The 14,750-nt window shown below is 32.2% G+C and overlaps 3 non-coding genes across 3 annotated transcripts; 2 read left to right on the top strand and 1 right to left on the bottom strand.

The window, feature by feature from the left end:
* Window positions 1-3,386: 3,386 nt before the first annotated feature.
* Window positions 3,387-3,458, bottom strand: Trnap-ugg (transfer RNA proline (anticodon UGG)). The gene has a single exon. It is a non-coding gene; the product is annotated as a tRNA-Pro (tRNA).
* A 453-nt stretch (window positions 3,459-3,911) lies between these two features.
* Trnap-agg (transfer RNA proline (anticodon AGG)) lies at window positions 3,912-3,983 on the top strand. Its single transcript has one exon. It is a non-coding gene; the product is annotated as a tRNA-Pro (tRNA).
* A 2,564-nt stretch (window positions 3,984-6,547) lies between these two features.
* Trnap-agg (transfer RNA proline (anticodon AGG)) lies at window positions 6,548-6,620 on the top strand. The gene has a single exon. It is a non-coding gene; the product is annotated as a tRNA-Pro (tRNA).
* Window positions 6,621-14,750: the final 8,130 nt, after the last annotated feature.

The following is a 14,750-nucleotide window of genomic DNA, read 5'->3' as shown; positions in this document are numbered from 1 at the left end:
TGTATCATAGTCAAACATAAAAACACGTTCCCTGTTGTTACAATATGAAACCCCGGCAAAAATGAGCCAATGAACGAGCATCTAAATATGACATTTCTGTCGATTTCACTTTCACTGCCGTCACAATATGTAAACCCCAGCAAAAATGAGCCAATCAATGGGCATGCTCTGGAGTGCGGGTAACTAATACCCGCACTCCAGTTAACGCACTGTGCATGTATATGTATACAATTTAACCCTGACACATTTTCAACAGAAAGGTCTCCAAACTATGATACAACTAACAATTTCAGTATTGCGTTTGTCTAGTTTTGCTGATCTATTTTCTTGATTTAAATGGTGGTGAAATTGGCTGCTTAGACATTGATTAACAAAGAGATCACCATAAAATGCTAGGAAGTCCCCAGTATTTAGTCAGGCAAATTGAATACGTGATGTGAAAAAATATTGACCTATAAATGATTTGTCAATGTGAGAGTAAGTCAACTGTAATGGTAAAAAAACGTTGTTACGTTCAAGTACAAGAGATTTCCCGTAAAAGAAGAAATCTCTTCGCTATGATCTTGGAAAATAAGGGAGGGTGCAAGGTAGTTGCATAATTTCTAATACTGTATATTTGAGGAAAGGAAATGTTATAATGGGCTAATAGTAATAAAATATTAGCACTTATTTTATGTTTTCTTTCCTAACACAATGATATAATTGCATCATATTTAAGCCGTTTGCAATCCCCTATTACTGATATGTAGAGAAACAATATTTGTAAAGCTGTTTGTGTCTTCTCTGAACCATTACCAACTTGAAAGATTTAATTTCTTATACACAAATTAGTGAGGCTGATAATTTATTCTTTACATCTCTGCAAAGCAACAATGCAGTTTGAATCTAATTTGGGTTTTCACGAGTAATTCTTTTATTATTTCTGACATAAAACATTCCCAAAATCTAATATAAAACCATATGTAAAGCAACAAATCAAGTACCAAAATGAATCTTATTGGAATCTAAATGTAATAAAATGAAATAATTGTCGAAACAGGAAAAACATCGGGACCTCTCGCACCCAAAGCGAGAATCATACCCCTAGACCAACGAGCCACTTATATAGTATACCAGACAACGTTAAATGATGTTACATTATGAATTTTTTTCCTTTTGCCCGGGCTGCACAACTTAAGAAATCGTTTTTTTTTTGTTTTTTTTTGACACTACAAACAATATGCTCTACAATGGCAATGTTTGTTTTGGTGATACAGTAAGTTGCAATAAAACCCCGCCATCTCTTGGACTATTCACAATGTTGTCAGACAGCTGTCAAATTCAAATGCTATATTGACAGCTTAATGTAAGGAAGGTGAAAGAAGCCTGTTATTAACTGAATATTAAAAGTAAATGATAAGAATTGTACATGGATGATAAAAGGTAAAGGTAAAGGTCTTGTTTATTATAGTGTCACCCCTACTGAAAGGGCCAGCCATTTTGACTTATGAGACACCTTTTGGTAGCCTGGGTTCCAGTCTGTCGATTTTTTATGTGCTTCTGTTCGGCAAATCGACACTATCAAAACCAGAGATGTTGTGTTATCTATGATGATCGAGTATGAAATAGCGCGTAAGTTATGAGTAAATAAAAAAATATCAACGCCTGAATCCCAGGCTAACCTTTTGGTTGCATACCATGTACCTACCAATTCCTACCACTATGCCAGTCGCCAGGCGGATAGAAATCGGTAACCATTCATTTTAACTACCTCGCGGCTCACGAAGCGGCCATTTTGGATTGAGTCCCACGAGAAACATTCATCCTTCAAATAACGCTCCCCGTGGGGCTCGAACCTTCGACCTCCCGATCCGAAGGCGGACGCCTTAACCACTAGGCCAACGGTACCGGTTCTGGATGATTTAAACTTAGACAAATACAGATAAAAACACATAGTTCATTTTAATGTTAGGATAGACGTCAAGAATATTTATTTTTGACTTATGGTAATAGATGTAAAAATGACACTTTTTCAAAAGGCATAATGATTTATAATTTTATTATTAAACTTTGCTATATTCAAGACATAAATACAAAAAAAAAATACAAAAGTTTACCACCTATTTGAAAAATATTGATAATTAAAGTTCAACTTTTGTATCGGTTTTAAACAACAACAACAACAATTATGGTTTCATTAGAAAAGTTTCACTTATTTGACATTTTTCTTCCACGAAATTTAAAATTGATTATACTGAACTATTGTTATTTTTATTGTTTTTTTTAAACTTCAAATAAATAATGTAAAATGTAATCATGTAAAGATTTTTTTTGTTTTTTATTGAGACAGGTACCGGTCAATTTACATCAAATATGACGAGGGTATGGTACGAAAAAACGTCAGATTTTGTAAATTGTAAGCAGGCATCAAATATTTCTTAGTACTTATTATCTAGAAACTATTCTTAACTTTTGTGCAAAATATAAAGACAGTTAACCATGATGATTTTAAATCGTAATCATTTGAATTCGTTATGCGCTATCATACATTCCTCAGTAAAAATTATACATACTTATTGTTGTTAATTACAAATATTACTTAAATAATAATCTGACTAAACAAAAAGAAGAAAAAAAATTAAAAAAAGAATATTGCATCTTCTGGGATTTGAACACATGCCCTATGGAAACTCTGTCTCCTCGCTGAAATGAATACTCTTCAGAAAGGAGATACTGCATTAGCCATCCAATACCTTAACAGACATATTATGCCTCAGAAACAAATATATTTTTACTTCTTTAGAATGGACCAATATGAATTTTATAATGTTTTAATGTTTTTAAAGTTTTAGAGAATTTTAGATGCTTGTTATCTGAAGATAGTAGCGAAAACAAATTTGACATAAAACTAGCACAATGTAAACAAAGTAGTACTTTTTGTAGTAGTACTTCCATACAAAAATACAAAATTAGCTTTGTTTGGCCAAAAAGATGAAAAAGATGGTTTGGGTAATTGGCCAATAAGCTACGTTTTAGAAACTAATAAATAAAAGTACATAAAAAAGCTTATGAATGATTAAAATAAAAGCACTTCTGCAACATAATGGGTCTGTGTCAATGTGAAAATTGTAATTAGTGTTCATTAGTTTTTGTATAAACCCGTTATATTACTTTTTTCCTGACCAACATGGCTTTTTATTTAAACCTACGACAGCAAGATATTCCGGCAGAAGACATTATTCCGAGGTTAATCTTTTAAAATAATAAATATACTGTTGCGGTTATTTATTAGTCTCGTAATAATGAATCGTCTCTCGTAGCTTCTGTGTAGCGCCACATAGCAAACTATGTATGCATTTTATAATAAAGATCTGTCCGCTTATATAAACAATTTACAAAAAAAATAAGGGCTCGTCCGGGATTTGAACCCGGGACCTCTCGCACCCAAAGCGAGAATCATACCCCTAGACCAACGAGCCACAATTGATAAACACTCTTTCGATACTTGACAATACATTATAGTTTAAGTTAAGTTGACAGCTGTCAATGACAAATACGAAGAAGATAAGGCGGTATTAATACTACTTTATGTATAGAAAGAGGTAAAACTATATATGAATAGCTTGTGCAAATAGTCAAATACGGTACCATATAATTATAACCTTACGTTTATTATTACATATGTTTAAGGGGGGTTCCGTTAAATTCTAAATCGAGCTCTCTTTAAAGTCCAATTATGCCTCATTAATGCTATAATTTTTATTCTCAAAAATTTCTTTAAACTATATTCAAATCCGGTAAGGGCTCATATATTTCCTAATTTATTCATATATAACAGAACCGATTCCTTTACAACGAGTACACAATGTCATACTATTTAAATCAGGTACTCCCGATGTGGCATATTCGATATTGATTATAATAAATGTACTGGCTCGTTGGTCTAGGGGTATGATTCTCGCTTAGGGTGCGAGAGGTCCCGGGTTCAAATCCAGGACGAGCCCAACTTTTTACGAAATTATTTAATTAGCAGATGTCCTTAATAGAAAGATTTTTAAATGAGTTTAATGAATTGAAATAGTTAGATTTTTCGAAAGTAGTATTGTGGATGGATCTGGTTTTCTTGTATAAATATAAAAAGGAAATAAACCTGGTATAATAAGATATGTTGAAATTAGACAAGAAAAGTTTCACTGTGTAAATTGTGACATGCAGACATAATTAAGCTTTGAATAATAATGAAATGATACGCGATCGTCTTGGATTTGAATCGTGAACCTCTAGTTCGTTCCGAAATTGTGAACTATTTTGCTAATTAAGAAAATTGTACAATGTATCCATGCAATTCAAATGTTTTCATAGTGTTAATGTGTGAATTGTTCTATAAATTCTTCATTTGTCTACCTTAATTGCTTAGAATATCTTAGAATTATATGAACTTTAATATATCTGTATCTGTGTAAATCAGTACAACTAGCCAATTTACTTGGCATATAATTGAATATCATAGCATATAGACACAAATAAAGTTTTCCTCATGTCAAAAAATATATATGGTATATTCTGATAACATTATTAATCTTTTCTAACGCGACTAACCTGCATATAATATATATTAAGATAAGCTTTTTGCTTTAAATTAGTATTTGTCTGGATGAAAAACATCTTGGCAAACTTATTATACTATCTTTAAGTTATTCATTTTTGAGCAGGTGTAACAGGCTTCTTTGACCTTATCTTCTTCAAGCTGTCAATTGTGACGTTGACAGCTGTCTTTTGAAGCTTTATTAAATTTTACATAATTTATATCTGTCCGACACATGCTACAAGTGACTCTTTGGTCTATGTGTATGATTCTCGCTTTGGGTGCGATAGTTCCCGGGTTTAAATCCCTGACGAGCCATTATGTTTTTCTCTTAAATACAAATAACACAAAATAATTTAGTTTAATTAAATTTCAATTTTAGTGCATACATTTATTTTAATATGAATGTGATAAAAGAAAAATAGAAATCTTACATTTTATATCTCAAAAATAATATATCATATTTCTATAATCTACTGTTACCAATTAAGTATAGAACTACATAATTGTATAACAGTTACTGTTTTTATTCTCTCTAAACCTTTCTTACGAAAATGAATATATTTTCTAATACACAAATAAGTGAAACCTTAAATAAATGATTTCCTTTTCCGACATTATTTCATTTTATTACATTTAAATTCCAGTAAGATTCAATTTAGTACTTCATTTTTTGCTTTACATGTGATTTTATATTATGTTGTTGGAATGTTTTATGTCGGAAGTTATAAAAGATGAACTCCTGAAAACTCAAATTAGTTTCAAACTGCATTGTTGCTTTGCCAAGATGAAACTAATAAATTATCAGCGTCACTTATTTGCATATAAGAAAAAACATCTTTCAGGTTGATAATGGTTAGAAGAAGACGGAAAGCTTTCGCTCATTTTAAGAAAGTCCCTTGTACTTGAACGTACCTACGTTTTTACCATTAGGCTTTCTGTTCATCAGCTGACTGAACTCTAGTTCAGTACTTTTTATATCACGTTTTAATTTACCCTACCTAAATACTGGAAACGTCCTAGCATTTTATGGAGATGACTATCTCTTTGTTAGCCAATGTGTAAGAAACCTATTTCATCGCCATTTAATCGAGGATATAGTTCACCAAAGTTAGACAAACACAATACAAATAGGGCGGAAATGTCAGTAATAGTGTTGGGTCATATTTCGTCTGTACTTTATGATTTGAACCCGGGACCTCTCGCACCCAAAGCGAGAATCATACCCCTAGACCAACGAGCCACACTTGATAAAACAAAATGTTGATACATGGCTGTAGACATATAGCTCTAGTTGTTAAAATATATTATATACGAGATCGCAGTTTATCGGTTGTTTAAATCAAAATAAGCGAAATAAAAGGAAACACATACTCTGTTGGTCTAATCATATGTTGATATTTTAATGTATAAACAGGAATTCTAATGATTTGTTTAGAGAAGGTAATGACATGAATATTAAAACAAGCATAAATATTTTTTCTATTTCAAAATATTATGTTGTTTTTAAAAAAAATTATCTGTATCTAATTTAATTAGGAAAATGGAATGATGCATTCATTTGTGGATCGTTTTTGATGATCTTATTATTAATTGTTTCTGTATGTGACATAAGTAGTGAAAATGATCATTTTTTATAACAAATCCATCCTGACAGAAATGTTTTAAAAGATCAATATTAGTAGACTGTTAAATGTCGCGTTGTTTCTATGTACTTAATGTGATTGCAAGCATAATGTCCCCATTAATTGTTATATTCATATATTTAATAATAAATCATCGATTTAAATGACTAACACCAAAACATGCTCAATACATGCGTTGGTATTCCATTTAAAAGGAATAGATCCATTAAAACAGCCCTATCTCTTTTGAGATTATCAATAAAATGACATAACAATATTTGCACAGATAAGAAATACAATGTACAAGAAGTAGAATAACAACGTGAGAATGTATGGTTTGTTCTTTTATAGCTGTACTGACTCGTTGGTCTAGGGGTATGATTCTCGCTTAGGGTGCGAGAGGTCCCGGGTTTAAATCCCGGACGAGCCCAACTTTTTTCCGATAAATTCAGCAGATTTCAATAATTATGTTTTCTTTTCCTTTATAATCCTTAAAGAATCGCGACACTTCCGGACCTCCACTGAAATTATCTTTTTAAAAGCTATTATTCCTATATCAGTACAACAAGAGAAACATATCAAAGATACCATTATTAAGAAAAAGTATGTTTAATGAGGTTATAATGTGACATGTGTAAATTTGTACGCACGGAAGAACGGACTTTATGATCTGCCTTCCGGGAAATTGAGGCGAGCAGCAGAGATAATATATTACATCATTAGTTAGAAATATTAAGATAGTGTTTTGATAGACTTTCTGATTTTAAAAACCTTCATCAAGCGAAGGTTTTACAATTCGTCACCGAATTTTGAGAATAATATTTAGACTTTTTATACCAATGAGGAAATCAAGTTGTTTCAGCGTTTTCAAAACATTTCATGTTGTAAAACTCATGAAATCACATCAATCTGTGACGTGACAAAGTCGGAACCGGTTTTTTTATTTCTTATGCCTAACACTGGTATTACCACGAACTTACAGTTTTATAAACGGATATAATCTTAAAAAAGTGAATTATTTCAAAATGAACAATATGAATATCGGATACAGTAACAACAAGTACAAATGTTGCTGCAATGCAGCAATTGAGAAGCTCCGCGCAAAAAAATGCGCTCATTACAGATACCTTACCAAATTATTCCTACGCACAGGTTATGTTATATTCAGATTAAGTACTATTGTAGATTTTTTTCCGAATGTTTTGTAAACCATTATTTGCATAATTATACTTATCTTATGCACTGTCCATAATTAAAAAGAGGGGAAAGATATTTAATATAAAAATGCTTTCACTGACTCCTACCTGGTAAGGAAAGCAATTCCATTGAATACAAACAAGACTTACATGAGTTGTAAAGGTTATGTGACATGACTGTACTGTGTTCTGTTTATGTCACTACTGTAGTCAGTAACATAAGATGATAAAAATATCAAAGTCTGTTTTTTCATTATTATAATTGTTACAAATATACAGATAGTAACAAAAGGGACTAATATAATAATATAGTAATATTACATGCATTTTTTATGTCAAATTAAAAAAAAGGTTTCTTTCAAAACTGAAAGTAGAACACACTCTGGAATGAAAAAATGGGATAATTATTTCAAATAGACCAAATACACGCGTTACATGGTGATACAGTATTCATCAATATAATAGAAGACTGTTACCTGACTTTTAGGCAGGTATGAGGCAATTCACTTACATCATGTTCGTGCGAGTCAAAGATATAAAGGGGCGTCCGTGGCCGAGTGGTTAAGGTCGTTGACTTCAAACCACTTGCCCCTCACCGCTGTGGGTTAGAATCCCGACAGGGACTTTGGGTTATTTCATGTGAGGAGCTATCCAGCTAGCTTTTGAAACGTCGGTTGTTCTACTCAGGTGCCCGTTCGTGCCTGAAATAATTCACGGACGGGCACCTTAGGTCTTCCTCCACCAGTAAAGCTGGAACGTTGCGATATGACCTATACTGTGTCGATGTGACGTAAAACCCAAAACAAACAAACAAAGATATAAAAGCTATTTGACATTGGTGACATATAAAATCAAAAGCACAGAAGGCGCTGAATTTGTTTGGGTCTCAGAATGTAAGAAAGGTGAAGGTTGTGAGATTATAAAACAATTTGTTTTTGTATAGTTCCACCAATGCTTTCCAGCGTTTTAATTGTAGTAGATTGGCCATAAGACTAATTGCAACACTGATATTCGATCCAATGTTAATTTGACTCAAACATTTTGAAAAAAAAATGTGTTGCCTTAACTGGGATTTGAACTCCAGACCTCTCGCTTCCTAAGCGAGAGCGCAAACCCCTAGATTTACATGTTTACGGCCTGAAGAAAATCATATTATTCTAGTTAGGGTTTGTAACGACGCTAACTGTTGTTTAACACTTGTGTAAATAACCATGGCGCTTACTATAAGCATGTTTATCTATAAAGAATAAAACAATATTAGAAATCTTCGACTATTCGGGAATTATTTTGCTTGAACATTAACCCGCCTGTCATGTGACCATATTAACGCAGTGATTTCCCCTAAATTTTTCGGCCTAAGTGTTACAGATAAAGGGAAGTAACCGCTTCAAAAAAGCGGACTACTTTCGGCACTTGCAAATTAACAGCATTAGAGTCTGACATTCCGCTACCATTATTTGTTTGGTCTGACGATCCAAACAAATAAAAACTATTGTTAATTATATAATGGGAGATCAATATAATTTTTTGTTGAATTGCTTTAAAACCATTCATTAACAAACATTACACTTCATGTTCAAACTGCAGATCAAAGTTTCTGTTGTAAATGATGCTATGCTATCTACCTCGAATAGCCTATGCTTAATCAGGGTCCATCCGCTCGAAAGGCCTTCGCGTCGAGTACGGAACCCCGGACATGTCACCAGTAATACCCTTAAAGAGTTAATATTGAAGCACAAAATGGTATGCAATATCAATAACGCCAATGAAAAGTAACATTATATTCTAAAGTTTAATTATTTCAAAACAACCAATATATCAACATGTTATTATTAAACATTTAATTTCATAATTTAAATATAAATTAAGAATAATTATCAAAAGCAAAATTATTAAAGGCTTATGCCTATAATCTTCATTATATTGACAAATTCAATCACTAATAGTATACTTTATATGCTGTGTGTAAATGTAATTTAAAATGTAACAAATTATAATTCCATGTACTACTAAAAACGGGAAATAACAAATTTATAATCTAAGTGTCAAAAATCAGAACATTTATAGCTATTTATAGCTTTCGAATTCATGTACAGCAGAACTGCTTTCCGGTTCTCATTCATTAATATGGCATGCTGCGAATTACCGAAGGGGAAACCAATATAGAAATCGAAAGGAGTTCTTGAATGCGGATTTACTTTTAGCTGTAAATCGAAGTGATTAATTGATCAAATCCGGGTCCATGGACAAACAAATAGTAAACACAAATAGCTCCGCGCCTATGGGCGCGGAGCAATTAACAAAACGGTCATCCAAATCATTACATGCACAATGAACTGTGCCATTCCCGTTTCATAATTATACTCTAAGACAGAAATCTCATATTAAGGTCAATATATATTTACAGCTCACACCATAACGAATACCTTTATTGCTTAATGAAAGTTTAAGAAAGTCTAAGAAGACAATTTACGCGCCATATAATTGAGATAAACTCAATACTCCTATATGGAACGCCGTGAGTGTCTTATGTAATCAATGTTTTTGTTATCTTGTGAAACGATGATATTATTTTGTCGTTTGAGCATGTTAACATGTGCAATTTACATCATGTCTTGTCAAAGGAACATGCTGACTTGTACAAACAGCATGTTAACTTGTCAATGTATAATGATGACTTGTGCAAATGACATGGTAACTTGTCAAAATGTAATGATGACTCGTGCAAACGACATGTTAACTTGTCGAATGATTGTGATGACATGTGCAAACAGCATGTTAACTTGTCAAAGTGTCATGATTACTTGTGCAAACGCCATGTTAACTTGTCAAAGTATATTGATGACTTGTGCAAACGACATGTTAACTTGACGAATTATCGTGATGACATGTGCAAACAGCATGTTAACATGTCAAAGTATCATGATGAGTTCTGCAAACATTATGTTAACATGCCAAATTACCATGATGACTTGTGCAGATAACATGTGAACTTGTCAAAGAATCGTGATGACTTATGCAAATGACATGTGATCTTGTATCATGCTGACATGTCAAAACGTACTGTTAACTTGTCAAAGTATTATGATAACTTGTGCAAATGCCATGCTAACATGTCAAAATTCCATGATGACATGTATAAACAGCATGTTAAATTGTCGAATTATCGTTATGACATGTGCATACAGCATGTTAACTTTTCCAAGTATCATGTTGACTTTTGCAAACGACATGTTAACTTGTCCAAGTATAATTTTGACTTGTGCAAATGCCATGCTAACTTGTCAAAATTTCATGATGACATGTGCAAACAGTACGTTAACTTGTCAAATCATCGTGATAACATGTGCAAACAACATGCTAACTTGTCCAATTATCATGGTGACTTGTGAAAGCGACATGTTAACTTGTCAAAATTTCATGATGACATGTGCAAACAGCATGTTAACTTGTCAAGGTATCGTGATGACTTGTGCAAACTCCATTCTAACTTGTCAATATATCATGATGACTTGTGCAAATGCCATGTTAACTTGTCAAATTATCATGATGACTTGTGCAGACAACATGTTAATTTGTCAAAGAATCGTGATGACTTGTGCAAAACACATGTTAACTTGTTAAGGTATTATGAGCATGTCATCTTGATAATTCGACAAATAAACATGCTTTTTGCAAATGTCATCATGAAATTTTGACATGTTAACATGTCGTTTGCACAAGTCTTCATGATATTTTGACAAGTTAACATGTTGTTTGCACAAGTCATCATGATACTTTGACAAGTTAACATGTTGTCTGCACATGTCATAATGATTATTTGACAAGGTAACATGCTGTTTGAACAAGTCAGCATTGTCTTTAGACAAGATATGATGTAAATTGCACATGTTAATATGTTTAAATGACAAAATAATATCATCATTTCACAAGATAGCAAAAACTACGGAAGCTTGTATGTACCCCCGCTATGAAGACATGAAGTCGTCTCCCTCGACTTGTAGAACACAACAAGTCGTCAAAATTACGACGACAAGTTTATATATACCATGTCATTTTGACAAAATATATGTAATGATGTCGAGATACGGCATCCCGACTTTCTTACATAAATATATGTGTCGACTAGAAGTAACATATATGTCGACATCCATGTTACTTCTAGTCGACACATATATTAATGTAAGAAAGTCGGGATGCCGTATCTCGACATCATGACATATTTTTTGTCAAAATGACATGGTATATATAAACTTGTCGTCGTAATTTTGACAACTTGTTGTGTTCTATAATATAAGTCGAGGGAGACGACTTCGTGTCTTCATAGCGGGGGTACATACAAGCTTCCGTTAAAAAACATTGATAGCATAAGACAGTCACGGCGTTCCATACTCCTAGGTCGAAATTGTCATTAATATCATCGAGCCAGGTCAACTTAGTCTGTAGATTTATTATATCCTTTTTTGAAGATTATACAGAATTCAATAATTATTTGTAATGGTAATATAGGTTGAGAATGGTAAATACTTCAGAATAAAGTCACAATAATATCTGTATATGACCACAGGCGCGTACTGAGTGTCTTATAGACCTCAGAATGTCATATTCTCCCATAAATCTGTCAGTTACCTACTTAATAAATTTATAATATTGCCATCCGTTTATTACCATTCAAAAGCGAAATGGCAAGGAGATAAACGATATCACATGTTTCTTTATTAAAACCATAAATGTCATTTTTACTATTTTGGTCCTTCGGGATCATTGAGTAAATAGCAAATAAAATGTTGAATCTCGAGTTCCCTTCAAGCCGGTGCTAGAGAGCGTGAGGGATGTTGCACTACTTCATAATCATTCATCAATCAATCAATCACCTTTCTTCAGAGTTATGTACATATTTGAAAACAACGAACACTGAAATCCAAAATTGAAAATCTAGAGCATTATAAAAACAAAAGCAGGTTTAATAGTTTGAATGTCCACCCTACTTCTTCAATAGGGAGAACGTTTGAATGTCCTCCATTTTAATACTGACAGTATCGGATTAGTAATCATGGGTTTGCTAGCTCGATCCTCTGGCGTGATGTAATTTCTCCGTGACAACTTATCTCGGACATTAAACTAGATAGTCAGTTTGTCTCTCGCCGCTGATTCAGATTTGATAAGTAGTCGGTCACTTGCGGAGAGGATGATAATATATGTTTAGATATTAAGGAAAGCGGTCATGTTTCACTTCTGACGAAAATTTATTTAGATCTGCTATGAAGGTAATAACACATTGGCAAGTAAAATTCTAGTTTTCGTCCTTTAAAATCAAATAAAATTCTAGTTTTCGTCCTTGAAATCAAATAATAGAATTGATTTATCTGTCCGAAACACAAAGAAATTGAACCAGATAGCATCTTTCAACTTGCTAACGCTTCAAAGGAAACGTACACAATTGTAAGATATATAGGATGTGCAAGCTGCCAGTTTGACAAATCTTGTCTTTACACTTTCGAAGTAATAGCATAAAATAAAGTCTTACTGTTTTGTCCCTAATTGGAAATGTCTGTCTAGCATGTGTAACATCTTAAAGTGTGTGTTCGTGTGTGGCACTTGTTATTACTCAAGGGAAAATAGAAACTTCAGTCAAAGTCTAAGTAATAATAATGAACAGTCATTGCACTTGTTATTACTCAAGGGAAAATAGAAACTTAAGTCAAACTATATTTTTATGTCTAAGTAATAATAATAATAATCATCATCATCATCATCATCATCATCATCATCATCATCATCATCATCATTATTATTATTATTATTATTATAAATCATAATGATAATGTTGTTGATAAGAATAATTACAAAAAAAACTTGTGATTCATTGTTTAGCTAAATTATAAATCTTGATTCTGGTTTGCGAGAAATATTATTATAATAGTTACCTTTCACAGTCATTACTCGTACAATATGGTGTACCTCATTAAGAATAAACGTTGACGGTAACGTTTTCTATTATGAAAATCCTTCCAAAATTGATCGCAGGTATCTATTGTAAACCTTTTGTTGATAAAAATACCCCTTTACCTTCTGTGATTTTGGTTATTTATTTCATTTTATTTTTACATGTGTCTAATAATTTATCGTTGTCATTTTTTTGAAAGCAACATTACAGTATGAAACGAATTTTAAAAAAAATCGAGTTCATCTTTCACAAGTCCTTATATAAATCATTCCCAAAACTTTATCTATGATCACATCATAATTAACCAATTAATCAATTAACAAATTGCTTCTGGGTATTAAAATGTAAAAATTACTTAAATAATTGTCGGAAATGGAAATGCATCTATTTGAAGCTTCTCTAATTTTTTTGTGTATCAGAAAAATGTTTTAAAGAGGACCTAAACAGTTGTACATTTATAAACTTTTTCAGTTTCATATGTATCTGATTATTAAAGAAAGTAAAACGATTATAATATATAAATATTCTAATTCAAAACATTAGTTTAATGGCAACATTTTTCAACAGGATGAGATCAATTAGTTAAATGTTCGTATCTTTTTGTTATATATTAACACATATATGAGCCAATATCAGATTTCGGCAGAAAAATTGTCCTTTTCAATTTTTTTTTACAAAAAAACATATTAAGTGTCTAATAATAAATTGCATGATTATTAGTACATGAAGTTTAATAAACTTAGCAAATCACAGGTCAAATTATTGAATATATTTGAAATATGTGATTGTCTTTTACCTGTAAAATTGCTGATTTTTCTTGTCCCAAAAATAAAATACCAGATTTTGCTTAATATAATAATTGTTTGTATTGCCAGAATGATGATTTTTGCTTGGGAAAGCAAAATATGATCCTTCACAAAACATATTTTTACAAATTGAGTCCATAGTTAAAAAGTACAAATTAAAAACAAATACATGATCAAATTTTGTCCCTGAATTCATTCTCTTCTATGTCCTTCCAGTACAGTACTGTGTGTAGATAATTTCAGTTGGGGTAAAAAAGTTGCAGTGTACTCTTCAAAAGGAGGAGCTATATTTCCAAAATGGCGACGGTAAAGAAACACGTGCAAATATTGAAGTTGGTTTGAGAAAATAGAGGAAATCGGTAAGTAGCCGGAGGCGTGATTTTAAAAACTGTCCTTTTATGTAACACGTTCCTATTTATCATATTTATAAGAAAGATCCCCTTTGTTCTCTTGCAAATAGCTTATATGAGTCAGTGATGTTTCATATATTCAAAATTGCCTCCCTTTTCTTTCTTTAGTAAACATTGTGCAAAAATAACATGTGTAAGTCCTTGCAGTAACAGTCCTTACAATAACTTTGATTTGTGTTACTGCAAGGACAGGAACTGTTTA

Source organism: Ruditapes philippinarum, unplaced genomic scaffold, assembly GCF_026571515.1.
Source record: "Ruditapes philippinarum isolate M1 unplaced genomic scaffold, ASM2657151v2 ctg16003_1_1_1_1, whole genome shotgun sequence".
Lineage (NCBI taxonomy): Eukaryota > Metazoa > Mollusca > Bivalvia > Venerida > Veneridae > Ruditapes > Ruditapes philippinarum.
This window is presented reverse-complemented; position numbering and strand designations above follow the sequence as displayed.